This window comes from Poromitra crassiceps (genome assembly GCF_964638095.1).
Source record: "Poromitra crassiceps genome assembly, chromosome: 14".
NCBI classification, from domain to species: domain Eukaryota; kingdom Metazoa; phylum Chordata; class Actinopteri; order Beryciformes; family Melamphaidae; genus Poromitra; species Poromitra crassiceps.
The window spans coordinates 8,263,717-8,289,584 of NC_139633.1; positions in this window are offsets into that span (position 1 = coordinate 8,263,717).

Genomic DNA, 25,868 nt, shown 5'->3' on the forward strand with positions numbered 1-25,868 from the left:
ATATCGCCGGCCGAAGTCAAACTTGTAATTCCATCCTGCGGGAGGTTAAGTGGCGCGCTGATCCTCGGGCGGCGGATGGAAGATGGATGTGTGGCCATCGCTGAGAGTGTTCTGTCCATGTAACAGCTCGGGGGGGGGGAGTTATATGGAGAGAGTGAAGAAGTTACATTTTATGTATGTGATGTTGAGAAAAGTTAAATAAAAGACGTACGTGAAGGTCCGTGCAATGTTTGCGAAATGTTTGTCGATGTATGATTTTTTTTTTTTTTTTTTTTTTCAATTTCAAACGTCATACAGTAGATAGTAGCTACCTGGTATACCAAAGGTGCATAATATGCGAAGTAGGCTACTTGTTTTTTTTAGCTTAGATCTAGGTCAAATTTGTCATTTTAGTAAAGCTGTGTTCACACCGAGATATTTATTTTTCTCCCTGTCGCTCGATTCAACCCTTTGGAATCGCTCTGTCGCTGTGTTTAAATCGCTCCGCAAACCGGGAGCGCACTCCGCCCTCGGGCCGAGGTGTTCATACTCGGAGCTCGGAGAGAGGGAGAGACTATTTTGTGCACAATTGGCAGCACCTGTGTCGGCCTGATTGATGTGGGCGGGGTGCAGCGAGCTTGATAGAGAGATCTTCACTGTCAAGAAACAAGCAGCACACAGCTCTAACGTTAGACAGGATGCAAACGCAAACAACACAACTGTGTTTTCCCCCGATGCAAGAATGAATAAATACTCCGGGGTTACGGCAGCCAATCAGCGTTAAGCAGCAAGCGACTGTTGGCAGCGAAATTTCGCTCAAGTTGGGATATTTCATCTCGGGCGACGAGCGAATTTTCGCCCTATCGCTCTGTCTCTGTCGCTCAGACGCCCAGCGATTTTTCTCCCGGGCGAATATACGCTCAATCAGCGAAAAACTTTAATAGGTCGGTATGAACGCACCTTAAGTAAGTTTTAGTCTCGGAACAAGTCTGTATAGGCCGTTTAAGTTTGATTTTTAACATGTTTACTCATGGGTAAAAATGTGCATTTCATATTACAGTAGTTATATTTTATTTAGGTAGCTGGTGACACTTTACAATAAGGGTCACTAAATTAAGTCAATTAATTAACAGTTAACTAATGTGTGTAGTAATCATTTACTAATGGTGTTCATGTTAACTGGGTATTCATTTGTTCATAATTTAATAGTTGAGGGTTAGTTAATGGTTAGGGTTAAGAGTTAATAAACATAACCGTTTAGTGACCCTTATTGTAAAGTGTTACCGCTCTGCTCTTTGAGATGCGAATATAGAATTTTCAGTCTTTCCGTGTATGTTTTTTTTCTGCGACGTTCAAACATTCGGCTGTCATTTGACCATGAATCCTGACGGCCGTGAGTGTCTCAGACAGTCTTAGTCAAAAGGTGAGAATAAAATCGCCCTTAACTGTGAGGAGGATCCAACTTTCTGGGGCGATGTGCAGATGTTAATTAAATGATTATTGGATTTGGATTCAGATTTATGGATTGTGTTATATCCTATCTGTAAAGGTATGGCACGCCCCCGCACCCCCCACCCCCCCGCGCGTCTCCCCTGGCGGGCGCAGGCCTGTCTCGGTGTCAGATGGCGTTCGTATCACCAGCCCGTGCCAGCTGTGCGATCAGTGGGATTGATCTGTTGGCAACAGGACCGTACTCATCTATCCTCGCTCTCTGTCTCTCAAACCCCCCTCTCTTTCCCTCTGTTCCCCCTCTCCCCTCTCTCTCTTTCTCCATCTTTTGAGGCCCTCTCTCTCTCTCTCTCCTTCTGTCTATCTCTCTCTCTCTCTCTTCTCCCTCTCTCCCTCTTTCTATCGCTCGTCACTTTTTTTTTCTGGGCATGCAGACCGTCTCAATGTGAAATCATGGTTAATGCGCCATGACAATCTGACACAACGCACAGTCCAGGCCCTGCTCCATCTGCTTTCAATTTAATTTGGTCAGAGGAGCGGGGGCCAGGGTGGTGGTGAAGAGAGAAGGATGGAGTGTGGGGGGTGGTGGTGGTGGTGGTGGTGGTGGGGGAGTGGGAGTGGGAGATGAAAGCGAGGCGTGTTATTCTCCAACGAATCTTCTCGCCATCCATTCTTCCCAAATTGCCCCCCCCCCCCCCCCCACACACACACACACACACACATATAACTCCCCCCGAAAAAAAAAAAAAAAGTCTAAAATGAAAGCTGTTCGATCAAAGGTCTCCAAAAATATGTTAAAGACCTGTAAGGGGTGGAGCGGGCCATGGGATGGCTCATTAAGGCCATTACAAAAGAGTGGGGGTGTTTGGCCGGGGGGGGGGGGGGGGCTTGGATCAACCCATGCTGAATGGGTGCAGGGGTCACCCCCCCACCCTCAGTGTGAAGAGCTAATGGGGACGTCTTCTTGCAGTTTGCTCTGGTCTGGAGCGAGATGGAAGAAATGAGACCATTACTAAAGGGTGGACCTGTTACGAGCAATTTTCTTAATTATAGGGACGGAGCGAGGCTGGACGTGTCAGCCTCATGTGAAAGTGTTAACTCTTTAATGTGACTTAACTAATAGGCTGCACATGTCAGCCCCATGTGAAAGTGTTAACTCTTTAATGTGACTTAACTAACAGGCTGCGCTCAGGCTGCACATGTCAGCCTCATGTGAAAGTGTTAACTCTTTAATGTGACTAACTAACAGGCTGCACTCAGGCTGCACATGTCAGCCCCATGTGAAAGTGTTAACTCTTTAATGTGACTAACTAACAGGCTGCACTCAGGCTGCACATGTCAGCCCCATGTGAAAGTGTTAACTCTTTAATGTGACTAACTAACAGGCTGCACTCAGGCTGCACATGTCAGCCCCATGTGAAAGTGTTAACTCTTTAATGTGACTAACTAACAGGCTGCACTCAGGCTGCACATGTCAGCCTCATGTGAAAGTGTTAACTCTTTAATGTGACTATCTAACAGGCTGCGCTCAGGCTGCACATGTCAGCCTCATGTGAAAGTGTTAACTCTTTAATGTGACTTAACTAACAGGCTGCGCTCAGGCTGCACATGTCAGCCTCATGTGAAAGTGTTAACTCTTTAATGTGACTTAACTAACAGGCTGCGCTCAGGCTGCACATGTCAGCCTCATGTGAAAGTGTTAACTCTTTAATGTGACTTAACTAACAGGCTGCGCTCAGGCTGCACATGTCAGCCTCATGTGAAAGTGTTAACTCTTTAATGTGACTAACTAACAGGCTGCGCTCAGGCTGCACATGTCAGCCTCATGTGAAAGTGTTAACTCTTTAATGTGACTTAACTAACAGGCTGCACTCAGGCTGCACATGTCAGCCTCATGTGAAAGTGTTAACTCTTTAATGTGACTAACTAACAGGCTGCACTCAGGCTGCACATGTCAGCCTCATGTGAAAGTGTTAACTCTTTAATGTGACTTAACTAACAGGCTGCACTCAGGCTGCACATGTCAGCCTCATGTGAAAGTGTTAACTCTTTAATGTGACTAACTAACAGGCTGCACATGTCAGCCTCATGTGAAAGTGTTAACTCTTTAATGTGACTAACTAACAGGCTGCGCTCAGGCTGCACATGTCAGCCTCATGTGAAAGTGTTAACTCTTTAATGTGACTTAACTACCAGGCTGCACTCAGGCTGCACATGTCAGCCTCATGTGAAAGTGTTAACTCTTTAATGTGACTTAACTACCAGGCTGCACTCAGGCTGCACATGTCAGCCTCATGTGAAAGTGTTAACTCTTTAATGTGACTAACTAACATGCTGCACTCAGGCTGCACATGTCAGCCTCATGTGAAAGTGTTAACTCTTTAATGTGACTAACTAACAGGCTGCACTCAGGCTGCACATGTCAGCCTCATGTGAAAGTGTTAACTCTTTAATGTGACTTAACTAACAGGCTGCACATGTCAGCCTCATGTGAAAGTGTTAACTCTTTAATGTGACTTAACTAACAGGCTGCACATGTCAGCCTCATGTGAAAGTGTTAACTCTTTAATGTGACTAACTAACAGGCTGCACTCAGGCTGCACATGTCAGCCTCATGTGAAAGTGTTAACTCTTTAATGTGACTTAACTAACAGGCTGCACATGTCAGCCTCATGTGAAAGTGTTAACTCTTTAATGTGACTTAACTAACAGGCTGCACTCAGGCTGCACATGTCAGCCTCATGTGAAAGTGTTAACTCTTTAATGTGACTAACTAACAGGCTGCACTCAGGCTGCACATGTCAGCCTCATGTGAAAGTGTTAACTATTTAATGTGACTTAACTAACAGGCTGCACTCAGGCTGCACATGTCAGCCTCATGTGAAAGTGTTAACTCTTTAATGTGACTTAACTAACAGGCTGCGCTCAGGCTGCACATGTCAGCCTCATGTGAAAGTGTTAACTCTTTGTGACTAACTAACAGGCTGCACTCAGGCTGCACATGTCAGCCTCATGTGAAAGTGTTAACTCTTTAATGTGACTAACTACCAGGCCGCGCTGAGGCTGCACATGTCAGCCTCATGTGAAAGTGTTAACTCTTTAATGTGACTTAACTAACAGGCTGCACTCAGGCTGCACATGTCAGCCCCATGTGAAAGTGTTAACTCTTTAATGTGACTTAACTAACAGGCTGCACTCAGGCTGCACATGTCAGCCTCATGTGAAAGTGTTAACTCTTTAATGTGACTAACTACCAGGCCGCGCTGAGGCTGCACATGTCAGCCTCATGTGAAAGTGTTAACTCTTTAATGTGACTAACTACCAGGCCGCGCTGAGGCTCGGCCCTAATGACTTAATGGAAGTAATGATGTAAGGAAAGCCATGTGTTCATGCTGAAGGGGCGACGGTGCAGCATAGCATAATGTACGGCTTTCTGTTTGCATGCAGCCTGGTGGAGCAACGTTGCCACATCTGATGAGGAAACATTCCGGCTTCTTCTGGCAATGCCAATTAAAGAATTATGATGATTCCACTGGACATGGAAAGTATCTGATTTAATGCACGAAGCAGCTGGCATAGAGGATGGAGGAAGAGGTGATGGAAGGTTTAAAAACAAATGACAATATGCAATATCTTTCCTTAAGGATTAAGCAGCAGAGAGACTTATAGTGCGTCTAGTAGTAAAAAAAAAAATCAAGTTTATGTTAGTATAGGTTGAAAAACAGAACATGAGTTCATGGTAAACAGTGTTGGGCAAGTTACTTTCAAAATGTAATATACTACATATGACTAGCTTTCATTTGAAAGTAATACGTTACTTTACAATATTAGTGTCTATGTGAGTAACTCATTACGTATAGTATTACAGCACTTTTGCATTACTTTCACCAAATTACATGTAGCAATAGCAGAATGACATCGCGCCCCAGAACCATCCCGAATTTTTTTTTTTTTTTTTTTTAAACTGTCTTGGAAGTCAGTGTAAACCATCTGTAAATGTTATCCTTTTCCTTAGTTATGGTCATCTATAGTGGTTATTTGCTTAAAAACACACAATTTGATTAGGAAATGATTGTATCTTTATTATGTGCTTTGATTTAAAAAAAAAGTTACTCAATTTGTAACTTGTGTTACTTGACAAAGTAACTGGTATCATATTACTGAAACCCTATGGTAATAAGTTATATTACTGAGTTACTGTTAAAAGTAATATATATTAGATGTAATATGTTACTTTTGTAATGTGTTACCCCCCAACACTGATGATAAAGTAACTCACACACCATGTAGTCAGGGCAAAAAAGCCTCCTAAGACCATTAACACCATAGTAAAACCAGTGTGTATCCTGGGATTAGTGGAAACAAATAAACACCACTGATGGTAGACTAAAGGTCCTTACACACCGAGCACGTTTTTTTCGTGCGATTAATTCGCACGTCAATAATATTTTCCGAACCTATATCAGTCAATGCAACCGTGCATACCAACGGCGAAGTTTCGCCCAGCGTTTTTTGCGGTGTTTATTTTTTCGAACCACGGTCGATTTTTCAGAAATTCGCTTCCGACGTGTACACATCTGTGGCTGTGATTGACAGGTGGGTCAAAACTCGCATAGCAATTTCGTGCCTATATTCGCATCGCTCTTGATGTGTAAGGACCTTAAGGCAGTGGTGGGGTCTGGGGACCACCGGGGGTCCTTGAGCGGGTCCCAGCAAATTGGTGAAATGTCAAACTTCACCATCACTTCATTTACAAGAAGTTAACACAAATAGAGAGTGTAGAAAAATGACAATTTTGGACAGAGTTTAACTTGTCTCTCTACCTACAATGCAGATAGTCACGGATTCTGGACAAAATCATATCGAACAATAGAAATATTCTCAGATTTGGGTCAGAGAGGCAACATCTCATAGGGGTCAGTTTATCCAATGTGGACTAAATTACTGCGGGGGCCTTGATATGAAAAATGCCGCACTCACTGGACTACGGTCATGTTTTTTCCCATCGTTCCGAGTAGCAAAGAGCAAACCGAATTCATCTATTTATTCATCTCCGTTTCGCCACATTTCCTAATTTTTTACGTGCTATCTCCCAGGCTTTGAAGGCCTCCCCGTCCAGCAGCTCCGCTGAACGAGACAAGAGGCTCCCCGGGTCTCCCTCTCCTCTCCGCTCCGCTCCCCGAGGGGCCAGGCCCTGCTCAGCATGCAGCTGTAGCAACAGCGCCTTGTTTCCTCGCGGAGGTCAGGAATGCGAGCGTGTCTCTCCCCATCCCAGTGGTAGGAGATGGAATAGGCCACAGAGATTGAGACTGGGGGGGAGAGAGAGAGAGAGAGGGCAGGATTCCCACCTCATCCATCACTCTTCCTGCTTGGTCTGCCCCCCCCCCCCCCGCCTCCTCCTCTTGGTCTGCCCCCCCCCACCCCCCGCCTCCTCCTCTCGGTCTGCCCCTCCCGCCTCCTCCTCCTCCTCCCCCAGCCCAGATTTACACAGCAGCTCTCCTACACGACCGTCTTTATGGACTGCTCTCTCCTCCGATAGCGGAGGGGGGATCGGAGAACACGCACCGGAAGAAATTAGTTCACGTCAGCTCTCATTTATGGTGCGTTTAACTAGTAGGCGCTACTGAGAGAAGAGAGAATGGCGCCCGCCCCCCCATCTCCCTCTCCTAGTCAAACACAGCCATTTTCATCTAAGGCTATCCGGGTCAATAAAACCTGGCGACCTCGGCCAATCATAAAACGGTCAATGTGGCAGAGCGCGGATTGATTAAGTTCATAACTCGATTTGAGCCGCGAGGAGCCGGGACAATAAAAATCGGAATGAGTATAAATCTAATGCGAGGACATAATCCGAAGAAAATCAAAATGTAAAGTAGATGTTTTTTAATGGCGGTCTTTCTTCATCGTGGGGGAATGTGGCCTTTCGGCTGCACGACTATTGATATCTTTGATCCTCGCGGGGCCGAGGCATTCTCATCAGTCGCCTCCGCACGGTCCAACATGGGGGGGGGAGGGGGGGGGGGGGGTTTCAATTTGTGGCAGTCTACTTCCTGTAAGTCCAGGTCACATGGTCTTATCACATGCTCTTATCAGATCTGTTCATATTCAGCTACAGCCACTGCAGATCTCCATTGAAGTTGATGGGCTGCGATAGGTTGTTTATGCTTTTAGGGGGGCAAAGGAGACCGAATCAACTCTATCCAAGCCACATGTTGGCGGTGCAGCTCCGTACTCGTGGCCTCCAAATTAGGCTCACCTAACCCTCGGCTCTGACAAGCTCAACTTATTCAATTTGTGGGGGTCAAAAGTTGATGGTGCTAATTCTCCTCGGTAATGAAGTCTTCTTTAGTCAGATATGCTTAAGTCCAGAGTGCAAGGCCATTAAACAGAGCCAGAGTCATCAGATAAGCAGGCACTTAGGAAACACAGATTCTTCTTTGTTGTTGTTGTAAAGATGATGGTTGGCATCATGAGAAAATATGAGATGTTTGAAGACATATGCTGTGAAACTGGGCTGACCCCCACAATAAAGGTGATCGAATGTACATCCTTTTGAAAGACATACTTTATTTTGGAAAACTTTGCGAGCAAGGAGTGCAAAGTGCGTGTGAACAGCCCGACGATATTCAAAAGTAAATAGTTGTGCTATTGTTATGGCAGAGTCCACCCGGTGGCTGTCTGATTGCTTTTCAGACTGAAGAGGGTGGAGCTTACAGGGTTATGCTGTTGAGGAAGTCTAGAAGAAGGACTTCCGGGTCAACTCTCTGCTGCTAGGGGGCTGTGAGGAGCCATTTTGTGACTGTATGAAAAGACAGCGAAAGCTCTCGGTCAGCAAGATGGCGTCTAGCTAAATGCTGTGCTAGGCAGCAAGATGGCATCTAGCTAAATGCTGTGCTAGGCAGCAAGATGGCATCTAGCTAAATGCTGTGCTAGGCAGCAAGATGGCATCTAGCTAAATGCTGTGCTAGGCAGCAAGATGGCATCTAGCTAAATGCTGTGCTAGGCAGCAAGATGGCATCTAGCTAAATGCTGTGCTAGGCAGCAAGATGGCATCTAGCTAAATGCTGTGCTAGGCACAATGGAATGGAAGTTTCCCCCTTTTTTCTGTGTTGTCTCTCAAGTTGTGTCTGTGTCTCATATGTCTACAGAACTACCAGACAGACACCGAGGAGTGGTGGAGTGGAGTGCCGATGGGTCCACTAAGGAGCGGGCCGGCCGAGATGAGCGATTGGATCGGCGTCAGAGAGGCTACCGGGTCCTGCTACCAAGTAAGCTTGCACTCACTCACCTTACTCACCTTACTCACCTTACTCAACTTACTCACCTTACTTACTCACCTTACTCAACTTACTCACCTTACTCACTCATCTTACTCCGTCCAAAATCCCACTTGCTTTTCTAAATACTAGCAGAATACCCATCCCCGTGTCATGTGACTGCCCATTTAGTCAGACCTCGCTCACAGAGTTGGCATGCGGCCTCTCCTCTCTCTTCATAGTCCACTTCACTGATTAGAACTCTGCTCACCAATGCTCTCCTCCACTCTGGAGCTCTCCATGGTGCTGAACCTGTCTTGAGTCACACTAATTAGCCATTTTTGCCCATTTAGTCCAGTTCAAATCTGTCTCATGACAGTTGCCCTGCCTTCCCTCCTCTCCACTCCCCTCTTCCTTGTCTTGCTCCATATCCTATTGAATAAAGCTGAAATGGCCCATTATATATATATATATATATATACGGTATATATATATATATATGTGTGTGTGTGTGTGTGTGTGTGTGTGTGTGTGTGTGTGTGTGTGTGTGTGTGTGTGATAACCAGTGGGCTGCTGGAAGGAAATGCAGTACATCGGCGCTATATCATGAAGAGAATCATCTATCTGACCTTGTGGTTGTAAATGCCAGGTTTTTGGCAGTGGACCATGGTGGCCCTGTACCCAGATACCCACACTGATGGTGCCCATCGTCCAACCTGGCAGATGGCTGCTAGCTTCAACAGCTTTCCGCTGTTTAATTATCGTCATAATCAAGGGAAATAAAGATCAATTAAAGCGCAAGTGAAACTAATGAAACGCGAGCGAGATGAGCAGCCGGACAGTTGTCCAAAATGTTTCTCATAATAAATGCAAACCGAATCCAGTGCTGGCCTAAGATAGCATGAACATAAAGTGCTAGCGAGGTAATCATGGTGTTTGTATGGGGATATTCGGCATGAAAGCCAATAATACCGAGCTTGATGTTAAAGTCATCTGCAACATTCTCATAAAACGTCCATTTTGCTTCTCTCTAATGCCGATCGATAGACTACAATAGAAAACATGAGTGATTTGACCAATACCCAGTTTGTTACATTTACTGTTGGAACCACGCCGAGGTGCCACACACACACTCACACACACACACACACACACACACACACACACACACACACACACACACACACACACACACATCCCGGTGTCTGCAGCGCAAACCGCAAGTACAGAAACAGCAAGCTCCGCCCACATTGTTTGATTGGCAGGTGATCTCTGAGGAAGTGCAGTGCAGAAACACCACAACAATGCGCGCTGAGCAACAAAGATGGAGACTAAAGAAATAAAAGCAACGCTCTTGCATAATGGAAATTGAATCAATATATAGCTGTCATGCATTGTGCTATAAGCATCATGTGTGACACTAAGGCCATGGCCACAGGGAGACGAGTTAGGTGTATCCGCTAAAGTTTTTTCTCGTGTGGACGTTTCGTCCAGATGGAACCAGCGAGTTCCAGAGGGAGTATACGTTCTGGGAGAATACGCTAATTTTTGAAACCGGGTCCCAGAGTGAACAAATCTGAAGACGCCACCCTTGCATTTCCGTGTTTACAACCTATACGCATCTTTCCTGAACCGATGACGACATAGCCCCACCTCTCTCTGCCAGCAACGCTACTACTGAGTCTCAGGGCTCCACAGCTGCCTCTTCCCATCCACCCGTCCCCTCCCTTCATCGGATATTTCCCAGAAGGCTTAGCGGCGGCTAAGTTTTTACAATAACACAAACAAAATCAGGCTAAACGTGTTAGATAGAAATAATATTTATTTTTAATACAACATGCAATTCTGGAATATTTGAATATTGGACAAAATTAAATGAAATGAAATGTAAACCCTGAGTGTAACACACATACTCGGGATGTTCTATATATAGCCCTTGCAAATACAACGTGAATAGTGAAGTGAGAGGTTTGACGACCACACGGTTGCACTGTGATGTTCACTCGTGTCCACTCCAACAAGACTTTAGCTTACTTGACGCCACTTTTTCAATAAAAACACATTTATGCCATGAGTTTATATAATGTATATTTATGTTGCATCATTTAGCCTGTGCTGTGATGTGCAGGAGCGGCCAATACGCTGGGATGTGTTTGCAACATATGTCTAAAGATCATGGAAGTGGATGATATCAGGAACGTCACCGATAGTTAACGTTCTATATTGTAGGCTACAGGGAGACCATCAGCCCTGCTGAACAGCTCTGCATTTGCCTGTATAGGTTTAATCATTTTATTCATCGACATAGCAAACCTCCCCACAAAGCCAAGGGTTTAAGCTGCTCGCTACAGTGAGATACACATTATAGACTGTGCGCCCCTAGTGGTTGAATACCATTATTGACGAGATTGTCTTATTCTCTGTTTTTGGTGTAGGCTACTTTGTGGCAGCGCTACAGCGCCACTTACCGGCCTGGCATATACTGTATACTACAGCTGTTTCAGTGGTATTCAGTGGTTTCATGTGGCTACACACATTTCTTGAAACGATTCCGTGTTTATGGAAAACTTTTCTTAAATGGGGAAAAAAAAAGATTGGTTCCGTCTCCGTGTGGACATGGCATAAGTGCTCTTGTGGCTTTGTTCTTTCTGTCTGTATGGAGAAGTTGTATCTGTACAGTATGTGTGTATCTGTATGTGTGTAATGTATGTGTGTATCTGTATGGAGAAGTTGTATCTGTATGTGTGTATCTGTATGTGTGTATGTGTGTATCTGTATGTGTGTCTGTATGGTGAAGTTGTATCTGTATGTGTGTATGTGTGTATCTGTATGTGTGTCTGTATGGTGAAGTTGTATCTGTATGTGTGTATGTGTGTATCTGTATGTGTGTCTGTATGGTGAAGTTGTATCTGTATGTGTGTATGTGTGTATCTGTATGTGTGTCTGTATGGTGAAGTTGTATCTGTATGTGTGTATGTGTGTATCTGTATGTGTGTCTGTATGGTGAAGTTGTATCTGTATGTGTGTATGTGTGTATCTGTATGTGTGTCTGTATGGTGAAGTTGTATCTGTATGTGTGTATGTGTGTATCTGTATGTGTGTCTGTATGGTGAAGTTGTATCTGTATGTGTGTATGTGTGTATCTGTATGTGTGTCTGTATGGTGAAGTTGTATCTGTATGTGTGTATGTGTGTATCTGTATGTGTGTCTGTATGGAGAAGTTGTATCTGTATGTGTGTATGTGTGTATCTGTATGTGTGTCTGTATGGTGAAGTTGTATCTGTATGTGTGTATGTGTGTATCTGTGTCTGTATGAAGAAGTTGTATCTGTATGTGTGTATGTGTATGTGTATGTGTGTATCTGTGTCTGTATAGAGAACTTGTATCTGTATGTGTGTATGTGTATGTGTGTATCTGTGTCTGTATAGAGAACTTGTATCTGTATGTGTGTATGTGTGTATCTGTATGTGTGTCTGTATGGAGAAGTTGTATCTGTATGTGTGTATGTGTGTATGTGTATGTGTGTCTGTATGGTGAAGTTGTATCTGTATGTGTGTATGTGTGTATCTGTATGTGTGTCTGTATGGAGATTGGAGAAGTTGTATCTGTATGTGTGTATGTGTGTATCTGTGTCTGTATGGAGAAGTTGTATCTGTATGTGTGTATGTGTGTATCTGTGTCTTTTATGGAGAAGTTGTATCTGTATGTGTGTGTGTGTGTGTGTGTGTGTGTGTGTATGTGTGTATCTGTGTCTGTATGGAGAAGTTGTATCTGTATGTGTGTATGTGTGTATCTGTGTCTGTATGGAGAAGTTGTATCTGTATGTGTGTATGTGTGTATCTGTGTCTTTTATGGAGAAGTTGTATCTGTATGTGTGTGTGTGTGTGTGTGTGTGTGTGTGTATGTGTGTATCTGTGTCTGTATGGAGAAGTTGTATCTGTATGTGTGTATGTGTGTATCTGTGTCTGTATGGAGAAGTTGTCAAGACTCGAGTTGCGCTGACTTTGAGGGAAGCTAACATATTCTGCAATTTATCTGCTTTGAAGTCCTAGGATATGGAAATGCCGGCCCTGCTTGTGGCGGCTGGCAACAGTTCAACTGCCTTCCGCCAAGCTGTGTGTGTGTGTGTGTGTGTGTGTGTGTGTGTGTGTGTGTGTGTGTGTGTGTGTGTGTGTGTGTGTGTGTGTGTGTGTGTGTGTGTGTGTGTGTGTGTGTGTGTGTGTGTGTGTGTGTGTGTGTGTGTGTGTGTGTGTGTGTGTCGCACTGCAAGACTGCAGAGCCCATCTGAGCAAGACGGACAGCAGTGTTGCCAGACTGGCCGCTTTTCCCGCCAATTGGTCCGTTTTGGGTTGCGTTGTGTGTGGGGGGGGAAACGGGCGTGGGTGGGTGGGCGTTACAGAGTGGCTTGTTTCCATAGACCCGAAGTTGCTTGGGCGGTTTTGCGTGCGTTTTGGACATTCTTTTTGAATAGTCTTTGGGCTGGAAACAATCGGCTGTATCTGGCAACCCTGACGGACAGGAGGAGAGAGGAGCGGGGGAGGAGGCGGACGGGACGGGCGGCGCTGGGGGGGGATGGGGTGATGCCCGAGAAGACAGATGCCAGCACTGCGGCTGTGGCATTGTGGGATATTAATAGGCCAGATCCACGTTGTGCCAGCCTTATTGGAAATGTGCACGCCGTCACGCTGGGCCACCGTCACACGCTAGCATCGAAATGAAATGAGTCGGGTGTGAAAAAAAAAATCGAGCTTCGCCTTGTCAGGGGAGATTTCCATTATATTGGGCCGAGGGTAAGTAAAAAGTTATGTTGCAGTACAGCTTTAATGTAAAGTGATTTGAATCAGGTTAGGTATTTATGAATGAGTTTTCAGCGCCGCTGTTAAGAAGAACGGGTGATTCGTTCCAAAATGCCACACACGTTTTGAAATCAAAAGGTGACCCCGAAACTTGGCGGCTACATATTTCAGATGGAGGTTGTACAGTAAAGCTCTGAGATGTTACTATGTGGAACGCAAGAGGAGGATTAAGATGGTCAATACCTGCAGTAATATTGAATAGTGGGGTTGATTTTTTTTACGACCGCAATCATTTAGTCGGAGTAGGCGATGCATTTGGTCTCGTTTTAGAATAAGACCTCAGTGGAAGCGGAAGTGGAATTTAAGATAGATGATGCTATGAAGCAAACAAATGTGCCTATTCAGAGGCTTCACTGCCGTTCCAAAATAAAAATCTGCAAAGAATAGTCTCTTTTTTTTTGTTGCCATGAACATTTTCTGATTGAAAGATATTGCATATTGGTGCAATCACAGAATGAGCGTTTACACTGACGATTCAATGGGTGTCAGGTGAACCTGCTCTGGCTTCTGTTTGACTACGTAAACCTTTCATCTGCAGCTCTGTCTTTTTCTCTCTGTGTCACACAGAAGCAGGTTTACAGTGTGAGAGTCTTGTGATGTCCCTCACAGGACCCCTTACCTGCAGGCAGCGCGGTATTAACACAGCAGCCCGGGCCATGCTCCAGCACCCCTCGCGCACACTGTTTGGAAAATGCAGTAATGAGAGAAGCCGTAAAACGCCTCAACGGTCTGCGCTGTAAAAAAAAAAAAAAAGGGTGAAGAAGAAAAACTATAGAGAGGCAAAGTGACCGCCTACTTCCTGCTTCGGCACTGTACCAGAGATTTTCATCCGCCATTTATTTTCCCATAGACATTTCATAAAATGCTTACAGAAATAGTTTTACTTGTTCAAACCAAACGGTTCAGATATATTTAGAAACAGGAGAGACCACATGACATTTCACTCGGACCAAAACGTATAAAAAAAAAAAATGCGGATTTAAAGAAAATGTTTTTTCAATGTAGCTTTTAAAGTTGTGGTCCGAGTGAGTGAAATGTTCTATGATCTCTCCCGATTCTAAACCGTTTGCTTTGACGAAGTCAAACTATTTTTTATAAGCATTTTACGAAATGTCTACGGGAAAATAAATGGCGGATACAAATCTCTGGTACAGTGCTGAAGCAGGAAGTAGGCGGTCACTTTGCCTCTCTATAGGCCCGTCTCAAATGAGACACCAAAGAAGAGAAAAGAGACCCACACACACACACACACACACACACACACACACACACACACACACACACACACACACACACACACACGTTGACTGTAAATGGGAGCAAAATACCACAAAGGAAGAAAGAACAACTTCAAACGGATGACCTGCATATTTTCAGCCAATTAGATATTTCTAATGTTACTGTTGAGGTGCGATGCTCAGCCGAGCGTCCGCTGGCAGAACAAAGGGAGGGGCCGTGACACCCCCCCCGGATCATCCAGTGAGTTTCAAGGTGTAAACACGAAACTGCTCAGGGAGGAGTTATCTAGACGGGGGGGAGGAGTTATCTAGACGGGGGGGAACGCTGGCAGCAGTTCAGAGGAGGCTTTGTAAAGTAAAGCAGATTTGTTCAGGGCTCTGTGATCGGTTTATTTTCCCAGTCTCCCAGTCTTTATGCTAGGGCCTTCTTGTAATTGTCCTCATGTTTCAGCTAATTTCACATTTCCAGAGAGAGAGAGAGAGTGTGTGTGGGGAGGGAGGGGAAGGAATTTGGCAGTTTGACGGAGCAACACTCCTCAGACTTTCGTGTTTTTGTCGATGTCATTTTGGATGGTTTGGAAGCGTTTTTGGGAGGTTCCATCACGAAACCTCTGGGGTTTCATGCACTTTGCACTCCTTGTACACGTTTCTTATTTGTAATCCTTTTATTGTTGTCATTGTGGGATTTTAGGTGATGATAATTCTGATATCTAAATTGAACCGAACCAAAAGTATGCCAAACTAAACTGTCAACTGTCAATATAGCGCGGTGGAAATAGTCAAAAACGGTGCGCGCTTGACCCCCATGCTAAATTTCAGCCTTCTATAAAAACTGTGGCTGTTTTTGTGGACTGACTGACCGATAGAGCTGCTGGTGGCAGCTAAAACAAGTCATCTAAAAGAGAAAAAGAAGGGGGGGAAAAACATCCTTGGTCAAATAACCATAACCTTGGTTTTGTTCACTTTTGATAAGGTAAAGAAGGAAAAGGACACGCAATTATTATGAAAAAAAAAATCAAACGGGAGCTTCAAGGTGTGCGGACATTACTTATTTTCTTCTCCTTTTCCCCCCACTTTTCATAAGGTGCCAGCCCAACTAAATTAGTTACTAATCAGTTCCAACAAAGCCATTTACAGTGTAGGTGTACATACAAACATTTTTGATTTGGCTGTCTTTCCAGTTATTATGAGGTGTCATTGTAGTACGACAAGATACTCAAAACCATCAAAGGAATTCCAGCGTTCTCACATTGTAAAGTTGTCCTCAACCGGAGAAACTTCCCACCCCCCCCCCCCCCCCCCCGCCCCCCGCAGCTCCAACACGACACAAGAGCCACAAAATCACCTCCTCCTCTCTCAGAGCCAGGCTCCTCCTCCTCTCTCAGAGCCAGGCTCCTCCTCCTCTCTCAGAGCCAGGCTCCTCCTCCTCTCTCAGAGCCAGGCTCCGGGAGGAACAGCGCACGACAATGTGGCAAAACTTTTCAAGGTCTCCCATCTTATGTTTCCTTTGATCGTCTCCGGGGCGGATTAGGGCACATAACGTGAAACCCAATGAGGCGTGCTCGCAGGTCGAGCGCCCCAGACGGGACGTCCCGACGAAACCAGCGCCTCTCTCTCCGCAGACATGATGTAAGCGCTACTTTAGCCAGGCCCCGTTCTCAATGTTGATGTGCGCCCTTTCATGTGTGAAGAACTTGGCTGGCTTTGTAAGGGCGACTGCAATTAACACGTTTGTTGGACACCGCCACGTTGTTGATGCCATGTAACGGCATCCGCTCTGCAGTAGGACTATAGTGTTGCCGGTGACCCCGCCGTGCGGGCCGGTGACCCCGCCGGGCGGGCCGGTAACCCCGCCGGGCGGGCCGGTGACCCCGCCGGGCGGGCCGGTGACCCCGCCGGGCGGGCCGGTGACCCCGCCGGGCGGGCCGGTGACCCCGCCGTGCGGGCCGGGGACCCCGCCGGGCGGGCCGGTAACCCCGCCGTGCCGGCTTTGCCATGCAGTTGCATTGCTGTTTGTTGAAAGGTGTGATTGCCTGACGCAGCAACAGGGCAGGTGATGTCATGTACGTTTTCTGCTGTTGATTTCTGTTGTTAGGCAGTTCAATACACATGATATGTTATTGATCAGTATTCTCACAAATTTGCTGTAAGCTTTTGCTATGCACATGCACACACACACACACACACACACACACATGCACACACACACCACACACACACACATGCATGCACACGCACACACACACACACACACACACACACACACACACATGCATGCACACGCACGCACGCACACACACACACACACACACACACACACACCACACCACACCACACACACACACACACACAACTTGGGGTTGGAAATTAACACTCAACTGCACCAATAGCCGGTGTATTTTAGTTTAGTTGATCAGGATTCCAATTAGCTATCACTAAAGCTGAGGTTACACTACTTTCCCCCCCGGAGAAGTTGGGCAGAATCTGTCTTTGTCTACACTAGTCATCAGTTGTTGTGGGCAATCGGCGTGACCAGTGGGCACCAAAATCTGTTAGTGTACGACAGATTCTAATCGTCAAGTGTGTGTACTGTCTCCCGACGCCAGTCGGAGCCGCAACGATTATATCAAACATGTTTGAATTTCCAAGCCGATTCTGGACTCTGTCGTGTAGTGCAAACTCAGCAAAAACTCCAATGTGTATGATCCCGTCAATATGCAATGAAAAACTATGAAGCTGTCCAGTACCAAGCCATTTGAAGCCAATACAGTGTTTAAGCCCACACCAAGAAACAGTCAACTAGCTAGTTATTCTTCAATACATTTATATCTCTGATACCAAGGTACACGGGAATAAAATACAGGGAAGACTCAATTATGTTACAACGTCAACGACAACATCGTGTAAACTAATAAATAATGTTAGCACGGGTTGAGCAGCATCAAGCCAGCCAGAATAAAACCGAAACCTCCGCGTATATCCTTCAAAATATATTTTTTAAATAAAAGTACCGTTGCAACGTTTCTTTTGTGTGATGCGACAATGACATGCCCCAATTACCAAAGAGGAAATAAAGAAAACATTTGCAGAGAAACCTGTTGTAAATGAAGATACAGTGTTGCGCCTTCGAAAAGCCATTTTTTGGGGACTGAGTCATGCAGTAATACATTTACGCTTTTATTTTGAAGGTGAAACCGCCTAGCTTCCTTGTTTAGTGGTGTTCAGTTGCAGTGGCACGAGGCGGCTAGTGTGCGATGACCTGTGATTCCAGTCGTTAAGTGTATGACCCCCAGTTTTTCCAAATCTTCAGGAACCAGTCGCGTAGCGTTTACATTTTTCATAATAATTATATCATAATCATCATATTTTTTAAAGTTGTCTAGCTCATCTTCCTGGGGTCCACAAAAACACAAAATTAGTTTCCGCCCCCAAAAATGTGCTTCGCATGTGCGTCTCCGCCTTGCCGAGGAAGAAAACAAAGTCATTTTGTTTTCCTATCGCTGTCTTTCCAAACGGTGAAACAGCATTTTAACACACATTTCACAGGATTACAAAGAAGGAAAATAGTCGACTCAATTGAACCCACCCAGTTTTCTCGACATAAATGTGAGTCATGCCTGACGAGTTCAGGCTGGTTTGTGTTCATCTCAAACCGACGAGTTGTGACATCATGCATGACCTCACTTGTAAGTGCACTTATGATCATTTCCTTGTTTAGTGGCAAAACAACAACAGGCACTGAGGACCCACTGCAAGAAGAGACATTCTTTAGGGGATACAACGTTTGACACAACACCGGTCAAATGTGTCTTTGGGGGAAAAAACCAATAAGCTGATGTCACCTGGCTGGTGTCACCTGGCTGGTGACTTTTTAAGAGGATAAGATTTAGAGATAGTCGTTGATATTTGGCTGTTCTCCATCTTTGTCCCTACTGACCACCGTACACTCTCTGACTGTGGGCCAATCAAATCAAAGCAAAAACAATGGCTCTGATTGGCTGCCTGTTAAGTTGTAAAACATTAGAGGAGGAATCGGATTAGACTTAATCCATTGTGGTACGTAAGTGAGCAAGTCTTAAATTAACACCTAGTACCTAAACTATATATATATACCTGAAAAATATATATATATATATATTTGTTGATTAAATCTCCCATACCAATGATTTAATGTATTATAAGGCTATAGAAACTATAAACGTATGCAAGTTTAACTAAACAGTTACATGTCCTCTGCATTCTACATAAAATTAAGATATTACGGGTTGTTTTATTTTGTATGTTACATACTTATTGGCCAAGATATGTTAGTTTATGGGGGAGTAATTCTGCTAGTTTAGGAGGGGAGTGTGGGCGGCCATCTTGCCTGCGGGGTTTTTGGCAAGTCTAAAACGGAAATACTATTACGAAATGACGTAATGCGGAAGCGTCCATGTGTGGGCAAAGAATAAGGTGAATAGGGTCTTTGGATGGAAATGAATGAATGCATTATAAATACCATCACTATTCACAATCAGTTAAATCCTGCAGGCAAACACACTTAACCCTCTCTGAAAGTCCAATAGAGATGAAGGGGGGGGGGGGCGCCTTGGGATTGAGGGGTGCCTTTTGAAACAGAGAGGAGCGTCTCTGAACTCTCACAGGGCTAATCCCAGAGGGGGAGTGGGCGTCCGCGGAGGATACGTTGTCTGCTGCGCCTTAATGGGGGATTACACGTGTTAACATCTATCTCACAGTGCGCGCGGCCAAAGGGGGCTACGCTAGCGCGCTATAGGGGTTTAGCATATGAATAAGGAATAAGGCGACAAATTGAATAGAGGCGACGGTGCTGAGAGTGAGAGCTGCCACTCGAGCTGGAGTGATTAGGAGGAGGACACACAAAGACCCTCCTCCGTCTCTGGAAGAAGAGCTGCAGGGCAGATTGCTCTCGGGTTGCGTGAGATCCCTTCCAGGAATCCTTGACTTGATTCCAGGATTTCAGTTCAGAAGGTTGGCTTTTACGATTGTTTTGCGGAGCGTGGATCTGGAGCTTGCTCGTGCGCGGCCTTGAGGAACCTGTTCAGAATCAGATTGCTCACTTTGGCAGTTTGATTTCAAAGCAAAAGCACAAGGAACTTAGTCGAGTAGAGAGGCTGCTGATCAGAGTCTTTTGATTTTGTAAGTAACTGCTTCTCGGCTCGGCTGCTGCGCGCCCTCGCCTGCCCTATTGGCGCGTGCAGGTGTGTCTGTGTGTTGCTCACCAAAAGTTATTACATCAGTGACGTCACAATGCCTCCTTATGTGTGTGTGTGTGTGTGCGCCCCATTATGATATTACTGATGACATCATCAGTGTGTGTGTGTGTGGCCCCCTATGACATCACTGATCAGTCTTGTCACAATGCCTCCTTGTGTGTGTGTGTGTGTGTGTGTGTGTGACATCACTGATCAGTCTTGTCACAATGCATCCTTGTGTGTGTGTGTGTGTGTGTGTGTGTGTGTGTGTGTGTGTGTGTGTGTGTGTGTGTGTGTGTGTGTGTGTCCTCATGACATCACTTTTGACACCATCACTGATGACATCACATCATTAGCTAATTATCCTAATTAAAAAATCCGGCTCCGGCACGGGTGCCCTTTACACACCCTGAAGCTTTCAGCCCGATCTCATGTAAAACGGCATAGCTGTGGCCGAACACAGAACTTGAAACAAACAACAAACAAACATTGACCACATATCCAATTGTATATACAGTATAGATTAACATACAGAATAGCAGAATTTCACTTATCTGATTGGACGATACACTGGTTCATTGGTGGTAATGAGGGAGGGACAAGTGCTGCTTTTCACTTTCCCCACCCAGATTGATCCGGTCCGGGGGATGGAACCCACAACCTTCCAGTCACAAGTTGGCTTCTCTACTCAGTGAGCCACCTTGGTGCCCTTACAAAAACATTTAACAATGAAATCAACAATTAGCTTGAGCAATTCAATAAATCAGTCAAATGTGCAAAAGACAATTCTAATTTCATAACCGGTTTAACACACTTTTTCAGTCTCAGCCTGGAAGCAAATTGAACACGCAAATTGGCCAAGCTCGGTACCCTGTGCATAAACAATAACACAAATATATATATATGAGTCCATTTTTATTCAGGTTACGCTCAAATGAGCAGCCATGTTCTATACCCCATCCGGTTCTTTTATAGATCCATGGACTTTTTTATATATAGCTATGGTCAGGGAAGGACCTCTATCGTATCGCAGATGGACGTCCCTGAATCTGATATCATCATCATCATCATATATAAAAGGGAGTAAGTGTGGGAAGCTGGATTGGGGGTATACTGTATGTACTGGTCGCTGCACTAGCGCCTCCTCTGGTCGGTCGGGGCGGAAGGGAACTGGTGGGAATAGCGTAATCCTCCCACGTGCTACGTCCTACCGGTGAAGCTCCTCCCCCTGTCGGGTGAAAAGAAGCGGCTGGCAACTGCGCTTGTGTCGGAGGAAGCATGGTGCTAGTCTCGGCTCTCCCCAGATCGGCAGAGGGTGGAGCAGCGACCGGGGCAGCCAATAGGGCAATATGGAGATAAATTGTCCAAGTATAATTGGGGAGAAAAAAACGTTTATTTTCCAAAATCTGATGCTATTCCTTCCACTGGTGCCCTGAGACACCAGACAGCAGCAGAGCAGGTTATTTCCTGAAGGTCACTCAGGCCTTTGTGTGGAGAAACTTCTTGCCAGATGAGATAGGGAGGTACATTGCAGATCTATCTATCATCCTCTCTCTCTCTCTCTCTCTCTCTCTCTCTCTCTCTCTCTCCCTCTCCATATTCCCTTCTTTCTCCTCGGTCATCTCTATCTTTCTCGGCCTTCTCTTCTCCTCCTTCCATCTTAATGCCCAGACACCATTTTTCTATCTTCAAACTCTGTCTCTCTTTTATGGCCATCTTTTCATCTTCTACCTCTCCTATTCTAAACCATCGTATTCACGCTCTTTGTACTCCCCCACTTCTCCCTCTCTCCTCCTGCCTCTCTCGACCCCTGCCTCTCTCGCCCCCCCTCTCTCTCTCTCCCTCTCTCTCCCTCACTCTCTCTGCCTCTCTCCCTCTCCATCTCTGCCTCTCTCTCTTTCTGCCTCTCTCTCCCTCTCTCTCTCCCCCTCTCTCCCGCTTTCTCTCTGCCTCTCTCTCCCCCTCTCTCTTTCTCTCCACTTCTCTCTGCCTCTCCCTGCCTCTCTCCCCTTCTCTCTCCCTCTCTCTTTCTCTCTCTCCCTCTCTCTCTCTCCCCCCCCCCTCCCCCTCTCTCTCTCCCTCCCTCTCTCTCTGTGTGTGAGATGAGAGTGGAGTAAGTGTTGGCAGTGCGTGTGATTTATCGCTCACTCTGAGCAGAGTCTTATCAGGTGCAGGCACGGCTCTGTGTGCTGCTGCCTGCGTCTGAATGACAATGGAGAACCAGCAGCATAATGCTCTGCAGCCTCGCCCCGCGCATTCTGGACACTGCAGATTACATCCAGCTCCTTGATTTATGGACGCCATTTTGGCTCCTGAGAGGGACATGAAGGCTGGGGGGAGCGGGGACGGGAGGGGGAGGGGAGGGGGGGGAGGGGCCAAGGCCAGAGTCTGAACTTGGTCAAACAGAATTTTGATGGGAACCTGGTGGAGGTGCAGCCTGGTCGACCAGAATAAGATGCCGGCATTGTACATTTCACATAGATACGTGAACATCGTATCCTACTACTCTAATTGGAGAGCTGTGTGTGAGTCTGTCTGGAGTTGCAAGGCGTACCGTTGCACCGATCGCCTCCAAAATTTGCCGAATATACGGTTCAGGGTCTGGAAGGAATCTGGTGTGGGGGGAAAAAACAGGGAAAAAAGAGGGGGCATGCTACAGCGATATTTAATGTAGACCAATCACAGCTCACGCTGCTATGACATCATCTCCCCCCTCCCCCCCATGCATGTTTTTTTTAATCGGGGGATTCCAATGTGGAGAAAACCCCAGGGGAGCACTGGGAGAACATGCAAACTCCACACAGAAAGGCCCTTTTTGACGAGCCCACCTGGGCAGTATGCACTGAAGACATGGAGCTTGGGACACACCCTCAGCGGCCACAGCATCCCAGGCAGGCATCGAACCCAGGCTGTGAGGCGACAGCGCTGCCACTGCACCACCACGCCGCCACCTATGACATCATCTTACATAGACCAATCACAGATCATTGTCAAGTGGTGGCCAGTGGTGACTGATGTCATACCCGATGTTGTCATGATTTCATGCCCCACAATCCTCACGTGGGTGGCAAGAGCGATGTCATCACCATCGAGTGGTGGCCAGCAGTGCCTGGTGATGTCATACCCACTGATGCACTGATGATGTCATAGATATCGGTCCACAAGAGGAGGGAAGTCCTGGACCAGGTCACCGTTTGGTCCTGCCGCATACTGTATGCAGAAGACTGCAGAAGGGACACACAGTCGCGCTAAGCGTATGAGTTTGGTCACATCCAAAAAGAGTGCGCCCGTGGCACATTGTCTCCAGAGTACCCACCTAAGTGAAGGTTATAGGTTATAGTTAAGGTTACGTCATACGTCATAGAGTCTTATTTTGAAAGAGTGTTGTGGCCGGGGCGGATGGGGGCCGTAAACCGGAGAGCCGCGTTCAATCCCCAGTCTACATTTCAACTGTAAGTCACATATAACGTTTTTGTTATTTAAGCCTATAGCCCAAACCATTCTTATTTGCGTTTAAGAAAAGCAGCAAGGTTTTCAAATTAACCTCCGTTTTGTTTGAAATGTACATTGAGCTTTGGTAGGTTTGCACAAATGTAAAATGACACATTTTTTAAACCTGTTTTGCCGACATTTTGTTTCAAATGTACGTCGTCGATATTCTTCATATCCCTGCTTTGCCGACCGGTCAAATGCCAACGTTTTACTCTGGCGCGATTGGGTTGGGTGGAGTTGTGTTTCATTATGCATGTGTGTGTATGTGCACGTGTCTGAGCAAACGTGTGTGTGTGTGTGCACGTGTCTGTGCAAACGTGTGTGTGTGTGTGTGTGTGTGCATATGTGTGTGTGTGGGCGTAAGTCTGTGTGAATAGGAAGGTGCCATGTATCATTCTGCCACCAGGTTTTCTGCGTAGATATTGTTGACGGCGTGTGCTTGTTGGAGACGCTGTGTGGGAGGATCCACATTAAAAGATCTAATATAAGTGTATCTTCTCCCTCCAGTGACTTCCCACGAGACAATGGCTTGTGTTTAACGAGGGCTGGAAAAAACCCGGCATAGAGAGCTTTGGGAAAGTGGAGCGGGAGCTAGTAGCCAACTACATTAGCTAACACTGTCCGCCCCCCCGCCCCGCTCCTTCTCCCCTCCACTTCATAATTGAATCATTGCCATCTGCATCTCTGGAGATAAGATATGTTATTTGGGAGAATTATTTAAATTTAAAAAAATGTGTTAGCTAATGTAATTAACGGGGAATTATCACAGCTGCAGTGCTTTGTCGGAAAAAAAGTAATTATGTAATGTAACACATTAAATGAGGGAAATGAGCATCACATCTCACACTTAAACACAGCAGGCTTTTGGCATTCATTTTGTTCGACAGTCATCTCCGTCCCGAGTTCCCCACACATTGAGGAAGGACTGTGGAATGTCACTTCCTGCTTCTTGAGCGCCCCCCAGTCTTTTCCATCTACATTTCACAGAGATGTCTGGATATGAGGAGAGTTGCAAAATCAGAAAAAACAAGTACACAAAAGAATATTGCACAAAAGTAGAACAAATTCATATCCTTCCTTTATTATAAAAGGGAGCAAGTGGGCAATGTTTGTTTGTCTGTTTCAATTTTTGTGCCGGCCACAGCTGTGCCGTTTTACGTGCGATCAGGCTGAAGTGGTTGACCTGACGGAGCCGGATTTTTTAATTAGGTGATTGCCCTAATTACCTAATAATGTGATGTCATCAGTGATGTCATCAATGCCACTGATGATGGTCATCAGTGATGTCATAAGCATTGTGACCTAATCAGTGATGCCATAAGAGCAATTGTGACGTCATCAGTGATGCGAAGTTATGACATAATCAGTGATGTCATAAGAGCAAAGTGAGCCCGCACCGTGGGCGAACTGTAGGGCGGAGCAAGTGAGCCCACACAGTGGTCGGCCGCTGTATGCGAGCTGCAGGGGGAACTCGGCGAGCTACAGGGTGGGCGAGGCTCGAGCCTGCACAGCGGGGGCGAGGCTAGGAATCGAGCGCGAAACTTTCAGGAAGTGTAAAAAGCACCCGCATTTTAAAGCTGATGCCCCCGTACCCCCCCCCCCCGGGCCAGATCAATATTTCCCCTCTTGCAAAGCCACTGGTGCCATCATTCTAGCCATGATCTAAAACACGCATGCTCCTAGTAGCTGATGCTAACGCTAACGGGCACACTAATAAAGCCAAAACTTTAGAGAATGCATCGGACTGTGACCTTTCTCCTCTTCCCCCTCAGTCACTCGGGAGTCGCTTCCACTCGGCAAACAGCTGTGAATAAATGTAAATATACATGTAAATGTCATTCTCTTGCAGTGAAGTCCCCCTTTCCTGTTTTCCCTGACCGGGGCCTGTAAAATGGCCGCCAGCGCGGTCTCGGATGGCGGGTGGCGCGGTGATAAATGTCTCCCTGAATACATTTGTACAGCGATGAAAAGCAAACGTCTCTTGGAGGAGGAGGTCTTGGAAAGGGCGACGCCCGACGCGAGCACAGAGCAGGAGGGGAGGAAGGTCTGGAAAGCCCTGAGTGAGTGGCTTCATGTTCCAAAGGCAATAGACTGGCTGTTCAGACACACTGCTGGTTTTGCTTCCAGCAGTTGCCATGTGGCCACGGCTAAGTGGAGATCATGTGTCCTCGTAGCTCGTCAGGACGGAGCGAGGTGATGTGGGCGGTGTGCTCGTAGCTCGTCAGGACGGAGCGAGGTGATGTGGGCGGTGTGCTCGTAGCTCGTCAGGTGTGCTCGCTTGGACAGATGGCCAAAAGTCACATGTAATACAGTTCAGTGGAACACTTCACATCCAAATAGAAGCTCAAGATCTTCATAAGGTCAGACATTTGGTGACGCGTTTCC